A 16,301-nucleotide genomic window follows, 5' to 3' on the forward strand; every position below is an offset into this window, starting at 1 on the left:
AAAAAAAAAAAAAAAAAAAGATAGCCTAATGGTCAATAAACATATGAAGATAATGCTTAACATCTCTAATCATCAGAGAAACGCAAATCAAAATTATAATGAGGTATCACCTAATTCCAAGGAGAATGGCTTTTATTAAAAATCAAATGGCTTTTACCAAAAAATTCCTGAACAACAGATACTGATGTGGATGCAGAAAGAAAGGAACATTGATATACTGTTGGTGGGACCGCAAACTAGTAAAACATCTATGGAAAGTTTTATGGAGATTCCTCAAAAAACTAAAAGTAGACCTACCATTTGATCTAGCAATCCCAATACTTTCCTTTGGCATTGACCCAAAGAAAGAAAAGTTTTTTTATCAAAAAGATACATGCATTCAAATGTTTACTGCAGCACAATTTATAATTGGAAACATGTGGAACCAACCCAAATGCCCATCAATATGCAGGGTGGCCATAAAAGTCATCTGCAATTTAAAATTGCACATTATTTTAAATTGCACATAAAATTTATGGCTGTCCTGTATAAATGGATTAATAAAATGTGGTATATATACTACAGAGTACTAGTCAGCCATAAAAAAAAAAAAATGAACTAATACCTTTTGTAACAACCTAGATGGAACTGGATGCCATTATTCTAAGTGAAGTTTCACAAGAACGGAAAAGCAAACATCACATGTACTCACTGTTAAATTGAAACTAATCGATCAGTACCTATGTACACATTTGGCAGGAAAACTCAATGAAAAGCAAATAGGTAGGAGAGGGGAGAAGAGGGGTTGGAATTTATGACTAATGGGTACAATACACACTATCCAGGTGAAGGGTACACTTATATCATTGACTCAAACTATATAAGAGCCTTTCCTGTAAAAAAACCATTTATATCCCTTGTAATATTCTGAAATCAGTGATCACACTTGCTTACTGAACAATGTATCTTAGAATGCTTACCCTGACTGCCCACATGAGTCCTGGGATTTGTTCAGGTTACAACAGAACAACTCTATACTAGTATTCTGCAAAGTATCTTTAGAGAAATTGTGAATAACACTATTTTTTAACTTACACAGTCAGAACTAGAGATAGTCAATTAAGCAAAATACTATATTTATTGCTTTTGGCCCAAGAGCATTTTAAAATTTATAGAATAACGATTAAAAACAGTGGCATTAAAAAATTTTTTTTGGACTGTTGAAACAAAACTAAGAATCACTTTTTGAGTAAAAGGTTACATTTTAGACATTGATTTCATGAAAGAAAACATCAGAGCCCTACCTTCTCATATAATTTCGACTGTTGCTTTGATTAAAACATAAATTTGTCAATTCAAATAAAACCTTTAATAACTCCATTTTAAATTCATAAAACATAAGCCATTTTTTGCCTTATTATGGATATCCCTTGTATTAATGTAGCATACTGCCTCATCTGATTGTTATGATTAAATTAATTAATGAGTGTAAAACTTTAAAGCAGGATCCATCATTTAGTTAGAGCTCTGTACACTTTTATTATCATACTTTACCACTTTAAAACACACTTTTTTGCATTTTTTGCAATATCTCTAAAGTTGGGGTAATATTTACTTAAGTCTGCTTAAGCTGCTATAACAAAGTGCCATAAGGCTTATAAACAACAGAAATTTACGTCTCAAGTTCTGGAGGCTGGGAAGTCCAAGATCAAGGTGCTGGCAGATTCCGTATGAGGTGTGCCTCCTTATATATGCCATCTTCTCACTGTAACCTCGTATGACAGGGCAGAAGAGGCACATGCAATCTCTTTTATAAGGGTACTATTCTCTTGGAGACTCTGCCCTCATAAACTGATCATCTTCCAAAGGCCCTACATCCAAATACATTGGGCTTAAGGATCTAACCTTTGAATTTGGAGGCACACAAACATTTACCAGGAATGTCTAACTTTTATTGGTTCTCTGTTGGACATTGGAAGAAGAGATGTCTTGGGCCACACTTTAAATACACAAACACTGCAGGGGTGGAGTGAGATATCAGAATAGAGACATCTTCTTTGCCAGTCACTCAGTGAGGGAGGAGACAGAGGATTTCAGCCACCTCTGGCTGGGGGAACCTACCCAGAAACATCACTCATGGGGCACAGTGAAGCAGTAGGAGACTTCAGGAGCCAACGAGTAGGTCTGGAGCTCAGGAGGACCAGCACAGAGGGCAGGTGTTGGGGTATGGGCAGAAGTTGGCTGGTGGCCCTCCCATGGAGGACTGGAGGTAGGAAAGGGCTGTCCTAAAGTTTTTGTTTTTGGACTAGACTGCTCCCTGGACTTCCTTGGAGGAGCTTGGAGGAGCAAGGGAACTCCAGCAGTGTCAGGCAGCTGAGATTGAGTGTAGGGTGGAGTGAAGCTCCCATCAGCTTGGCTATTGGGCAGGCTGCCATTCTGGGAAAGTCATGTATAAGAAATAATCCACAGGGTTTGTAAAACCATCTTCAGCCCAGAATTGTGAATCCTGCTAAACTAAGCTTCAAAATTGATGGAGAATTCAAATCATTTACTGATATGCAAACATTGAGGAAATTTGCCACAATAAGACAAGCTCCATAGGAAATACTTAGACCTATTCTCCACATTGAACATCATAATGGACCACCAGCGAAGTAAATACCCACAAACTAAAGGACAAAACCCAGCTCCCATAATGGTGCAAAGGATAACACAAAGCAACAGACTTTGACAAAATGAGATGAATAGAACTTCACCACACTTATCAATTCTCTCAATTGATTTAAATGGCTTGAGTTCCCCCATTGGAGAGGTACAGGCTGGCTGATTGGATAAAAAAGCACAAGCCATTCACATGCTATATCGAGGAATGACACCTAACTTCAAAGGACAAAACAAGATTCAGGATGAAGGGTTGGAAAACAGTTTTTCAGGCAACTGGAAATCAGAAGAAAGGAGGGATCGCATTCTTATTTTCAGATACAAATGTATTTAAAGAAACGAAAGTTAAGAAAGACAAAGATGGTCACCTCACACTGGTCAAAGAAAAATACAATAAGAGGATATTTCAATTCTAAATGTTTATGTGCCCAACATAAATGCTCTCAGATTTATAAAACAGACAGCTTAAATTGTCTGAGCCGTGTGATATCCTATAACACCTTAATAGCAGGGAATTAACACCTTCTGACAGAACTGGACAGATACTGTAAACAGAAACTAAACAAAGATAGAAGGGATCTAAATGTGGCCCTAGAACAAATGGGCTTAATAGACATATACAGAACACACCATCCCCAAACTAAAGAATATACATCCTTCTCATCAGCCCATGGGACATTCTCCAAAATAGACCATATCCTAGGATGCAAATCAAACCTCAAAAAAATTAAAAGAGTTGAAATTATACTGTGTATCTCCTCAGACCACAAGACAATCAGGGTGGGACTTATTGTCTTAACTCCCACCCTTATTTATTATTAAATCCAACAAAAATTTTCATCTCTACACAAAGGCGGAGAAATTAAACCTCAGGCTGAATGACAGTTGGGTCAATGAAGAGATAAAGGAGGAAATTATTAATTTTTTTGAACGTAACAATAATTAAGCTACAAGCTACCAAAACCCGTGGAACACTATAAAAGCAGTCCTAAGAGGGAAATTTATCACATGAGATGTCTACATCTGAAAACAGAAAGAGAGCACATCAGCAACCTAATGAATCATCTTAAGGAAATGGAAAAGGAAATGGAGGAGCAATCCAATCCTAAATCTAGCAGAAGAAAAGAAATAACCAAAATTAAATCAGAGATAAATAAAATTGAAAATAATCATTCAGAAAATTAATGAAACAAAAAAATTGTTCTTTGAAAAGATAAATAAAATTGACAAACCATTAGCCAGATCAGCTAGAAACAGAAAAGTGAGATCTCTAATAATCTCAATCAGAAATGAAAAAGGGCAAATACCAATAGCTACAACAGAGATATAAGTGATTATCTCTGACTACTACAAGAATCTCCATGCACAGAAATTTAACAACGTGGAAGAAATAGACCAATTCCTGAAATCACACCATTTCCCTAGATTTCACCAGGAAGAAATAGCTTTCTTGAACAGACCAATAGCAAGCACTGAGATTGAAGAAACAATAAAAAATCTTTGAACAACAACAACAAAAAGCCCTGCACCAGATGGCTTCACATCAGAATTCTGTTAAACCTTCAAAGAGGAGCTTATACCTGTACTGCAGAACCTATTCTAAAACATTGAGAAGGAAGAAACCTTCTCGAATATGTTCTATGAAGCAAACATTACCCTGCTTCCAAAACCAGAAAAGGCCTCAAATGACTAAGAGAACTACATACCAATTTCACTAATGAATATTGATGCAAAAATACTCAACAAAATCTTAGTCAATAGATTACAGCTATACATTAAAAAAATTATACATCATGATCAAGTAGGCTTTATCCCGGGGATACAAGTCTGGCTTAATATATACAAGCCCATAAATGTAATTCACCATCTCAGTAGAAGCAAAAACAAAGACTGTATGATCCTCTCAATAGATGCAGAAAAAGCATTTGATGAAATTTAACAGCTGTCTCATACAAGAACACATAAGAATAAGCATAGGTGGTACGTTTCTTAAACTTATTGAAGCCATCTAGGAGAAATCCACAGATAATGTTATACTGAATGGAGTAAAACTGAAAGCTTTCCACTTAAAACTGGAACCAGACAAGGATGTTCTCTATTGCTACTACTATTCAACATAGTTCTGGAAGTTCTAGCCAATCTGAGAGAAGGATATGAAGGGCATCCAGATGGGGGTAGAAGAGGTCAAACTCTCACTCTTGCCAGTGACATGATCTTATACTTAGAGAACCTCAGAGACTCAACCACAAGACTCCTAAAGTGATCAAGAAATACAGTAATGTCTCAGGGTATAAAACCAATGCCCACAAACCAGTAGCCTTTGTACACACCAATAACAGCCAAGTTGAGAAACTAATCAAAGACAACACATTCCCTTCACAGTAGCTTCAAAGAAAATGAGATACCTAGGACTATACCTAACAAAAGAGATGAAAGCCCTCTATAAACAGAATTATGAAACCTTAAGAAATAGCTGAAGACATTAACAAATGGAAGAACACACCATGCTCTTGCCTGGGAAGAATTAAAATTGTTAAACTGTCTATACTACACAAAGCAATCCACAGGTTCAGTGCAATACCCATTAAAATGCAAACTTCATACTTTGAAGAACTGGGAAAAATAGTACTTCATTTTGTATGGAACCAGAAAAAAATCCTGTATAGACAAGGCTCTCCTTAGCAATGAAAACAAAGTGGGAGACATCACTCTACCAGACTTCAGGTTATAACAAGTCTACAGTGATCAAAACAGCATGGTGTTGGCACAAAAATAGAGCCATAGACATATGGGCAGAATAGAAAACCAAGAGATGACACCAATTTCTTATCACCACATGATCTTTGATAAACCAAACAAAAGAATACACTGGGGAAAAGAATCCCTATTCAACACATGGTGCTGGGAGAACTGGACAACCACGTGTGAAAGATTGACGTTGTACCCTTACCTTTCACCACTTACAAAAATTGACTCAAGATAGATAAAAGATTTAAATCTAAAACATGAATTTCTTCTTTTTATTTCTTCTAATAAAAATATTAGAAGAAAGTGTGGGAAAAATTCTTGAGGATGTCAGCCAGGGGAAAGGTTTTATGAAGAAAACTTCAGTGGCAATTGCAACAACAACAAACATAAACAAATAGGATTGAATTAAGCTGAGAAGCTTATGCATAGCTAAGGCCATAATAATTAAAGCATACAGAGAACCCTCAAAATGGGAAAAGATATCTGCAAGTTATAAATCTGACAAAGGCTTGATAACTAAAATCTACAGAGAACTCAAATTAATAAATAAAGAAAGAGCAAACAATCCCATCTATCACTGGGCAAGAGACATGAACAGGAACTTCTCTGAGAAATACAAATTGCTAACAAACATATGAAAAAATGCTCATCATCCTTAATCATCAGAGAAATGCAAATCAAAATCACCCTGAGATATCACCTAACCCACTAAGATTAGCCCACATCACAAAGTCCCAAAGTTGCAGATGGTGAGAGGCGAACACCTTGACACTGTTGGTGGGACTGCAAACAAATACAGCCTCTTTGGAAAGAAGTATGGAGACTACTCAAATAACTCAAATTAGACCTCCTGTTTGATCCTGCAATCCCATTGCTAGGCATCTACCTAGAAGAAAAAACATCATTTTCTAATAAGGACATTTACACTAGATTGTTTCTTGCAGCTCAATTTACAATTCCCAAGTGCCCATCGACCCAGGAATAGATTAACAAATGGTGGTATGTGTGTACCATGGAATACTATTCAGCCATAAAAAATATGGAGACTTTACATTTTTTGTATTAACCTGGATGGAGTTGAAACATATTCTTCTTAGTAAAGTATCACAGAAATGGAGAAGCAAGAATCCAATGTACTCAATACTAACATGAAGCCAGTAGACCATCTAATACACACCCACATAAGAGAAAAACGCAATTCAATTCAAGTTGGGGGGCGGGGATATGAGGGAGAGGGAGGGAAGGGGAGGAGGAGGAAAGATTCTTTTCCCCAGTAAGCTTTCCTGCAGTAAGTGCCTTAATTATTACTAAGGGAATATGAAATAGATGCTGGCCTACCAAAATTCAACAGGAGGAGGGGAGGGGATTGGTGTTCTACCACTTAATGACACATGTAAGGGTATATGGCACACCTTTTGGGTGTGGGACACAACCACAAGAGGGACTCTACCCTAACATATGCAAATACTGCAGCCTAGTTGTTTGTACCCTCACATTAACCTGAAATAAAATAGATAAAAATTTAAAAATAAAAAAAATTTAAAAATAAAAAATAAATGCATAAACACTAACAAAAGATGATTAACAACCACACAAAAAATGTTCCTCATACTTTTTGTCACATCCAACACCTCAGATAAGCAGAAGAACTCCTCACAAAATCTGCATGCAGCCCAGGGGCCACAGGTTGGACACCCCTGATTTAAACTATAGCAAATGGTGTGCCATAAATTGACTGGTAGCATTTTTTCCTTCATAGTCGTATATAAAAATAATAGTGTTTCTAACAATTGATGTGGTCTTTGGTTGAATAGGATATTAATGTTATTACTTTATTCCTTTCCTGCCATAATTTTTAAATAGAATACTGTGTTTTTGTATTCTGCAAATGATTACCTTTCTTTTTATATACTCATAGTCAAAATTTATGCATATGTCACATACTATTTGAAAAAATATGAAGTACTACCCCTCCACCCTGTCATGGTGAAATTCAGCAACAATTTCTAACAAGTACACATAAGAATAAGTATAGGTTGTACATTTCTTAAAATGATTGAAGCCATCTATGACAATCCCACAGCTAATATCATACTGAATGTAGTAAAATTGGATATTATAGATACCCAAGGTTTAAGATAATCACCCATTTCCTAAACCTTGTGGAATATCTTATAAAGGAGTTGAAATAAACAACAAATTAATCAGAAAAGAGACTTCAAGGCTGAGAAAGCTACGGAAGACATGGTATTAAGTAATGAACCTTGTAAAATACATAGATATCTTCTTAACCGGCATCCACGTAAATAACTTATTTAATAATAATCTCCATTTCCTTTAATATCTCCAGTAGAAACTTCAGATACCTGCCTCTGTATCACTTAGGGTTTTCTGGTTTCAAGTAGCAGAAACCAACTCTTTCTTGCTAACGTAAGCAAAAAGAGAGACTTTTTGGAGGGTCCCCCAGCAAAAAGAACAGACTCAGCCAACTCAGAAATGGCTGGAGAGCCAAGGTTGACACCAAGACAACCTTAGGGATGTCCACGGTGTCAGGAAAGTCTGCTTGGGGGAGATTTGAAGAGCTACTGCTGGACAAAATGGATTTGCTGTTTTTCAAACTGTTTGTCTTTCTGATCAAGACTGAAGATGCAGGGACGGAGCTCAGGGTCTGGATTGTATGCCTGCTTTCTGATTATGGAGAGCAAGGCACTGAAAGTCTTACCTGGAGAGGTGAGGTGGCTCATGTGTGTGATCCTAGCACTCTGGGAGGCCAAGAGGGAATCGCTGCTTGAGCCCAGGAGTGTGAGGCCAGCCTGAATAAAAGCAAGATCTTGTCTCTACTGAAAATAGAAAAATTAGCTGGGTGCGGTAGCAGGTGCATGTAGTTCCAGCTACTCAGGAGGCAATTGAAGCGATTTTTTTTTTTTTTTTTTTTGGCTGTAAGTTCTGATCACACCACTACACTCTAGCTTGGACAGTAGAGTGAGACTCAGAAGAGAAGAGAGAAAAGAAATCTGATCAGATTGCTTCCAAGGGAAGAGACAAATTCCCAAAAAGAATCTATTAAGGGAATACAAAATAGATGCTGGCCTACCAAAACTCAACAAATGCCCACTACCAATTTATTTATTTATTTGTTTTTTTGAGACAGAGTTACTCTGTTGCCCTGGTTTGAGTGCTATGGCATCATGGCTCACAACAACCTCAAACTCTTGGGCTGAGCAATCCTCTTGCCTTAGCCTCCTGAGTACAGGCCTGTGCCACTATGCTGACTAGTTTTTCTATTTTCAGTAGGAATAGGGGTCTCATTCTTGCTCAGGCTGGTCTCGAAATTCTGAGCTCAAGCAATCGGCCTCAGCCTCCCCAGGTGCTGGGAATACAGGCATCCTGCTACCAATTTAAACAGTCACAACAAGCAGTTGATTATTCTACCGTGCTAAACTTCACAACCAGTACGAAAATCCACTGTAAATTGCAAAGAGCTTTTAGCAGAACTTGCAATACTTAGATTGAAGAAGACATCCTCCCTGGCATAGAACTGCAAATAAAGGAGAACTTGAGGAAAGCATGGGTGGGGCAAATGCCATCCAGCCCCGTCTATAACATTTACACCCCACATGGAGAACCAAAACGGGTGTAAAACACAGGTTGTAGGGAAAGGCACTTGCTGAGGGCGCCCCAGATGTCTCCTTTACCCTTGATGTGCTTACGCAGATATGAGAGCTGCATGATCATACAGGTCAATCGCATTAGCTCATGTTCAAAATACTGAAATTTGTTTTAATACACAAGATTAATTATAGCTGGTGGCATGGCTTACACATGCGATGATTCACCACGTGCATGCAATCAATCTCAGCTGCTCCCAGGGTTGCATGAGCCAACTTGCTTCCATTAACTTGGGGGAATGCTAGCAGGCTTTATTTCCATCACCTGGCTTTTGAGGTGTTTTGTTCTGCTCCCAGGTGCCGTTTTCTCCTTCCTGACTCACCTTCATCTCCTGGCCTTTGTTTTTGCAGTCCTATTGATCCCACAGACAAACGCCTACTCAGGCACATGTTCCTGCCTTGGAGAGAAACCAACCAAAGCAGAGCTGCTGAGCTTGTCACCTGCTTTCTTGGCAGGAGAGCAAGATGTTAATTTTTGCAAAGGCAGCTGTGGCAAAAAGCCTGTCCCTCAGACTTAGCAGAAGCAGAGGGGGCAATCAGGGCTTCATGCGGATCTAATCTACAAAATTCTCTGGGAGGAGTCTTTCTTGTTTCCATCTGCCACTTCTTAAAAGGTGTGCTCTATTATAAGTGCACTTATTGAAGAGGTATCTTTTCTACTCTGGCTTAAATACAATATTAAAGACATGTAGAAAACCACCAGTAATTTAAAGGAAAGTTGCCAAGCTGATATTTTTCAATAAAACTGGCTACAGGAGACTGAGGGAAATTGCTTGTTCAATATGGCATGTCCACATAGGTAACGCTTTGATGAATGTTTTTGCTTATTGGTGTGAGTGAGTATTACACACATAGTTCTGTTTTAACGGCAGATCCCACGTAGAGGCAGGGTTGACAGCTCCAGGGAGCACTTACCTCTAAACTATTCGCCTCGTCCCAGCTTGTACTTTGCAACCCAACTTACTCCCTATCCTTTTGGCTCCGGAGCTCTGGCTTTTCCACTCGTGACCTTGCCTCCCTCCTTGAACCGCACACCTGGCAGCGGTTTTCTGATTACTGCCTTTCTTGATGAGAGATTAGATTTTCCTTCTGCGCTCAGCACCTTCACCATCTCATCTTGGGCCCGGGACGCCCACACACAGAGTCTGCCTCAACTCTGTGAGCAGAACCCAATCATGTAAGGCAAAACCAAAAATAGTGTGAGAAGCTTAAGGTCCGTTGAAGGAAATAGGACCTGCCTATACTGACCAGGAAAATTTGGAACACAGAAAAACGTTCAGAGATGGGGGACTGGGAAAGCCCCAATTTTGGAAACAATTTTGCAGACTAGTGGGCAATAAACAAGACCTATTTCCCACGTGAATTCCAATCAGTTGTTAGTGTCAGCCTTGGAAAAGGATCGTAAAGCTTCCTCTGGGGTGAGCAGAAAGGAGTATCTTGATCAATTAGTGAGATCAGCCTTGGGCAAGCAACATGCTTTTGCTATCCTTGCCCAGGCAAATGGACAGCTTCGAAATTTTTAAGTGAGAGAGTTTTAAAAAGTGAAATCACTATTTTAAAGAGATTAATTAGGCTCTGCAGAGAATTGATTAGAGGAGGACAGGATGTTTCCAGAGAAACAAAAGGCTCTTGTCGTCTTATTAAGAAATGACAAAAAATGGCAAAATATACTTTCCCGAAATTGGGGAGAAAGAGAACATAAACTAGAGGGCTCAGTTTTCTGGGAAGGAGTGGGGATGAGCGATAGCCAGTGGGGATTAGCTGGACCCAAGCAGAAGGTCACAGTGGCAGAAGCAGTGATTCCTTGTCCCTCCTGAGAAGGGAACAAGTCAGAATATCAGTCCCCCACCACCAGCCCAATTCTGAATAGGCATCAGTATTGAGGGAAGCAGAAACCACATGCAATGCCACTTGGCAGGGGGGAAGAGTTCTCCTATACCCTTTCCTTCCAAGCCATCAGCAGATGGAAGACGATCAATTTGGACCTCTGGGATGGGGCTGGAAAAACCAAGGATTAATGAGAGTCCATATTTGGATGGCAATTAAGTATGAAAATACAATAGAAGGGATGGATCAACATATCTTAAGAAGCAGGATAGAATTAATTTAAAAAATAAAATGAATAGATTTTTGTGACTATAAAAAAATGCGAAAAGTAGAAGTGACTCTGTAGTTTCCGATCTAAGAGGATGGATGTGTCCTTAAGAGATTTAGGGAGGAAGCTGGCTTAGAGTATAGCAGAGAATAAATACTAAGTCTCCCTCAATATCTGGCTTCACTTTTCCTATAGTCCTAGAATGGCAGATTTTTAGCAAGGCATATTATAGCACAGTATAGAGATGACCTTTCCAAGCCTGTTTTGAGGCTCAGTGCCTGCTGGTAAGTTGTTGCCTATAGCAAGGAATGCATGCAAGTTCAGGGTTGTACTCTTAAAGTGAGGGTGCATGACTTCCTCCTCCCTTTCCTCCTTTCTCACTTCTTAGGTGGCACAGGAGAGGAGAAGCTTGTGGACAAGGCAACTTTCTAGAGGCAAAACGGCAAGAGGGACCATCCTGGTCCCTGATACAGTCATAGAATCCCTGGACTTCTTTACACCTGGGCTGTTACAGAGGTATGGGGGTGAGAGAGATTCTCCATCTTTTCTAATTCACTATCAACATGGATCTTTGTTACATCTTCACCTATATCCCGACTTTTACAAGGTGTGACCTCTGCAAGCAATGTACTAAAAATTACATGCCAGGATAATCAAGTGTTTTACAGTGAGATGATTGAATTCCTCTATGCCAGTGGTTCTTAACCTTCCTAATGCCTCCTAATGCCGTGACCCTTTAATACAGTTCCTCATGTTGTGGTGACCCCCAACCATAAAATTATTTTCGTTGCTACTTCATAATTGTAATTTTGCTACTGTTATGAATCATAATGTACATATCTGATATGCAGGATGTATTTTCACTGTTACAAAGGGATCGCGACCCACAGGTTGAGAACCGCTACTCTATGTAATCCTCTTGGTAATCAAAAAAGTGGAAAAGATGTAAGAAAACTAGAGACAACCAAAGGTAGGGAAACTTTTCTAAAAGAGGAAGAAGAGGTGGGTCCTGGCAGTGAGAGCTTGGCAAACACGGAGCTAACCCAGGTCGGCTTCTCGAACAGGAAGATGCACGAGCATTTGGAAGGGGAGGTGGCGACCCACAAGAGCCAACACAAGCTCATAAAAACCAAATACCATCTCCTGCTTTGATTGTGATCTCAGCCAGGCAAATTAAGCTATTTCTGTGCACATAACATATCTGAATTTCTGCAAAGCCTTTAGCAAAGTCTTTCTGAATTTGTGTTTGGAGGGAATGGAGGAAACGGTAGTAGATGATGGACCAGGTGGTTGGGTACATGTGTAGCTGAGTGGATCTGGAGCCACACGCCAGGAAAGTACTGGTGAGACGATGCTGCAGACAGGCCCAGTACTCACAGTCCATTAATAGAGTCCAGACTGCATGAAGGGGAGACAATCATACTGATGTCCTTGCACAATTGGAAGCTATGCCTTAAAAAGAGATGATGACAGATTTCTGCTCATCTCAAGAAGAACAACAAAGATAAACTTGAGAGTAAGGAGCGGAGAAAATTGGAAGACCTTTAACTTGAAGAACAGACATTCTGGGAAGAGGGCTGTGTGATGGCTACTGCCCTCAAACAGGGTTGCTCCTCTAGAAAGAGTTGCTCCTTTAGAAAGTTTGGCATGGTTCCATTGGCTGAGTGTTTTCTGCACAGTGAGGCCATGATCTGGTGGCAGACTGGGACTGGTACTCAGCTTTCTGGAGTGCTGGTTCCTCTGACATAGAGTTGTGTCCCTGGGTTCTCCTGGTGGCAAGCTGCTTGAGGACCATGTTTTGATTCTGGTGCTTGGGTCATTTTTGCTCCAGTGTGAATGCATTTTATTAGGCTCTGTTTGGGAGAAAAGGAGCACTGGAAGAGGCTGAGGGTTAGAGACACACGTTTCCCACCTCCCCCTTTCCTCCTAGCTGTCCTCTTCTCTTCCCTCCCAGGCATCCTTCTCACCCACCCCTACCCACAATGAATCTCTGACTTCTCCCAGTTATCTCAGCCGTTCATGAAGAGGACATAGAACTGTCAAGCAGTTGAAAAGAGGTTTGGTAGTGGATAAAAGAGCTCTAGAGTCTAGAATTAGGATCAGGGAATGTGGATTTGGGGTCTCTCTCATGCTGACACCACTTGCTGCCAGGCACTGTGCTAGCTGTGTGATTATACAAATCATCCCACGTGACCATCACAATACCCTTATGAGATCATTACTATTATTGCCCCTAATTTATAAATGAAGAACGAGAAGTTCGGAGGAGTTAAATAATGTCCAAAGTCACTAGGTATGAGTAGTGAAGCCAGGGGGGCAAATCTAGGCTGTCTGATGCTAGAAGCTAACTCCTCCCAGGACACCAGACAACTCCTTACAGCAATCACAGGTTTCTCTTTCTTGGAACTCCTGGAGCCTAGGAGGAGAGTCAGGCTGGCAACAGGTCATCTGAATATAGCCAGATGCCATCAGGGGAAACGTGGGGTGCCATGGGGCAAGCAGCAGGGCCAAGGAAATGCTCTGGAGAAGTGTTACCTGTATAGAGTTTCCAACGATGAGCCAAGGATGCCAGAAGAAGTGAGGTGTGCTCCACACACAGGACCCAGAAGAAGCCAAGAAGAAATGAATAGAAAAGAGAAGGTGACCTATTTGTATAAACGCAAGCAGTTTGGCATGTCTACAGTGTAGAGGGCAGGCAGAGAAATAAGGCTGGGAAGGTAGATGGGGGCCTTAGCGTCAAGGGTCTTGTATGCTCATGTTAGAAATTTTGGTTTTGTCTGAGAGTACTGGGAGCCACTGAAGGATTTTAAACAAGAAAAGGATATGAACAGATTCATGTATTAGAAAGATCACTCATTGGCTAAGTAGAAAAATTGGTGTAGCTGCCACTTTCTTTCTAATAGAACCCCTAGCTTGTTTTGGAATCCCCCTTTTTTGGGTGGCCACATGCATGAGGGGACTCTACTAGAGGGCTTTGGGGAAGGTTTCCTCCTACTAAGAGAAGCACATGAGAAGAGATGGCCTTTTCTACCTCTGGACTTTGGAGCGACTGGATGCAACACCAGGTATGAATAAGGTTAGCACCTGCCGTGACTGAAAGCTCAGCACTATCCACAAGAACACATCAGAAGATCCGAGACAAGTGGTCAAGAAGGAAAGAGAAATTGATTACTGTGCTGGCAAAGGAGGAAAATCAGATCATCATCTCGAAGTTCAAATTCCTGCTTCTGAGCAGAAGCACAGAGCTTTTAAAGGATCTGATTTTAAAGTCCCATAATCCCATCGTTGGCTGATACAATCTTGTGGAGGCCCAGATTAATCCTATCTTGGGCTAAAATGTCTGGCTTCTCCCCAGACAATTCCCTTAAACTATCTTCCATGGCACAAAGAACACTTTCCCATGTCTACTGGCCACTGCCCTGAGGCAGGGATGCAGGTTTCAGTTCCCAAAAGGAGTGGGGCACGTTTGGCCCTTCCTCCTGTAACACCAGCCTGAGGATGAAGCTACCACGTGGGCCAGTTTGAGGTTAAAAGGTGCAGAGGGAAGTGGAGTCAGAACCTTAGGACTCTGCCCTGAGCTGCCTGCCCTTACAAGGAACCCACTGTTCGGTGCAAGCCAATTTTACTTGTGGTTTTCTCACAGCCAACAGCACCCTAACTGATACTTGAAACAGGCAGGTGGCAGGGACACTGGTGGGGAAGCCACTGTGGTAATCAGAGAAAAAAATGACTGTGGACTGGCCTAAGGCAGTGTCCTGGGAATAAAGAGAAGTGGGAAGATCCCTGAGACAGGCTGGGTAAAGATTCTATTGAGCATGGTGCTTGAAAGGAAGTGGGGTGATGAGGGAGAGAGTGGGGTTTGGGAATTCACTCCATCACATTTTCCTGTGACTTCCATAGTAAATTCACACGCGTTATTCTAAGAGGTAGTCTCTGTTGGATGTGTGATGTAAGGTCTGACTCAAGGAATTCTTCTGCCTTCTTCAAGAAGTCAGCCCCCTGGGGGGAGGGTAAGAGTCTGCAGCGTGTGCTTTCTTTGTGGACATCAGGTTCCTTTTCTTTTCTGCTTATGAATAGTCATGGAAGTTTCATTCTGAATCTTATTAGCTTGTGTGGGCTGAGAAGGTATCCCCCTCCCGCTGATCCTTTTGGAGAGCACCTCATGAATTCAAGTCTAAAAAAAACACTATGCCACAAGGACTGAAAGCCAGTGGCCTCCTAGACTAGCCCTGGTTTGACTGCAGACAAAGCTAGTCTAGGTCCTGTCTTGGTCCAGAGGCTGGACTTCTTCTCCCAGTCCTTACTATAGTAATTCTCTCTTTCCTCCAATACTACATTCAGTGGGGTCTGTGTCTTCAGTTTGGCAGTTTGGGACTCTCTTTTGCCATTGCTGCTACAGGAGAGCCTTATGGGAAGGCTTGCTTTCATCCTGTGGCTGGAGATGCCCTACCTGCCCTTGGGGATCCAATCTCCTCCCTGTGTGGGTACATGAGACTGAGGTGTGGGGCCTCAATAGACTCCTGTTCCCTGAAGCATCCAGTTGGGTTGGGCCAATGCAAGTGTCAGCAAGAGATTAGAGTGAGGGAGGTCAGGGAACAAGAGTATTGGTTCCTTTAGCTCCTCCAGTTAGGGGCTTTGCAGGTGATCTACCTACCTTGTACAAAACTCTGGCTGTCTGTCTATGGATTCTAATAACTGCTCCCTTCCCTTGCTCCTTCAGGCTTAGGATGGTGGATAGTATCTTACTGGCCCTGCAACTACACAGCACCCGTGGTTTCTCTATACCTGTCACACCTTGGAAAATAAGCCCTTTATTTAACTTTACTCTGAGTCTCCCAGCTTGAATGCATTCTCTCTTTCCTGCCAGGATCCTGGCTGTGTGTGTTTTTCATTATGTTTTTCAGGGCATTGGAGAAACAGATATCAAGACACAAGTAAATGTGTAAGGAACATGGTGAGAATCTTAACCCTGAGGAGGAAGATGAGCAGCATTCTAGACTGCTGCATAAGCTAAAGGAAGTTTGGCAAGGCTGGTGGGCCATGCTCAAGCCAAAGTTGTCCATCAGAGGGATCTCAGGTTCCTAGAATGGGCCTGCCTGAGCTTTCCTGCTGTGCTCAATCACCAGCTGGGAGAGGCCCGGTGGACATGT

Source organism: Otolemur garnettii, unplaced genomic scaffold (assembly GCF_000181295.1).
Source record: "Otolemur garnettii isolate 467f Iridium unplaced genomic scaffold, OtoGar3 scaffold00007, whole genome shotgun sequence".
NCBI lineage: Eukaryota > Metazoa > Chordata > Mammalia > Primates > Galagidae > Otolemur > Otolemur garnettii.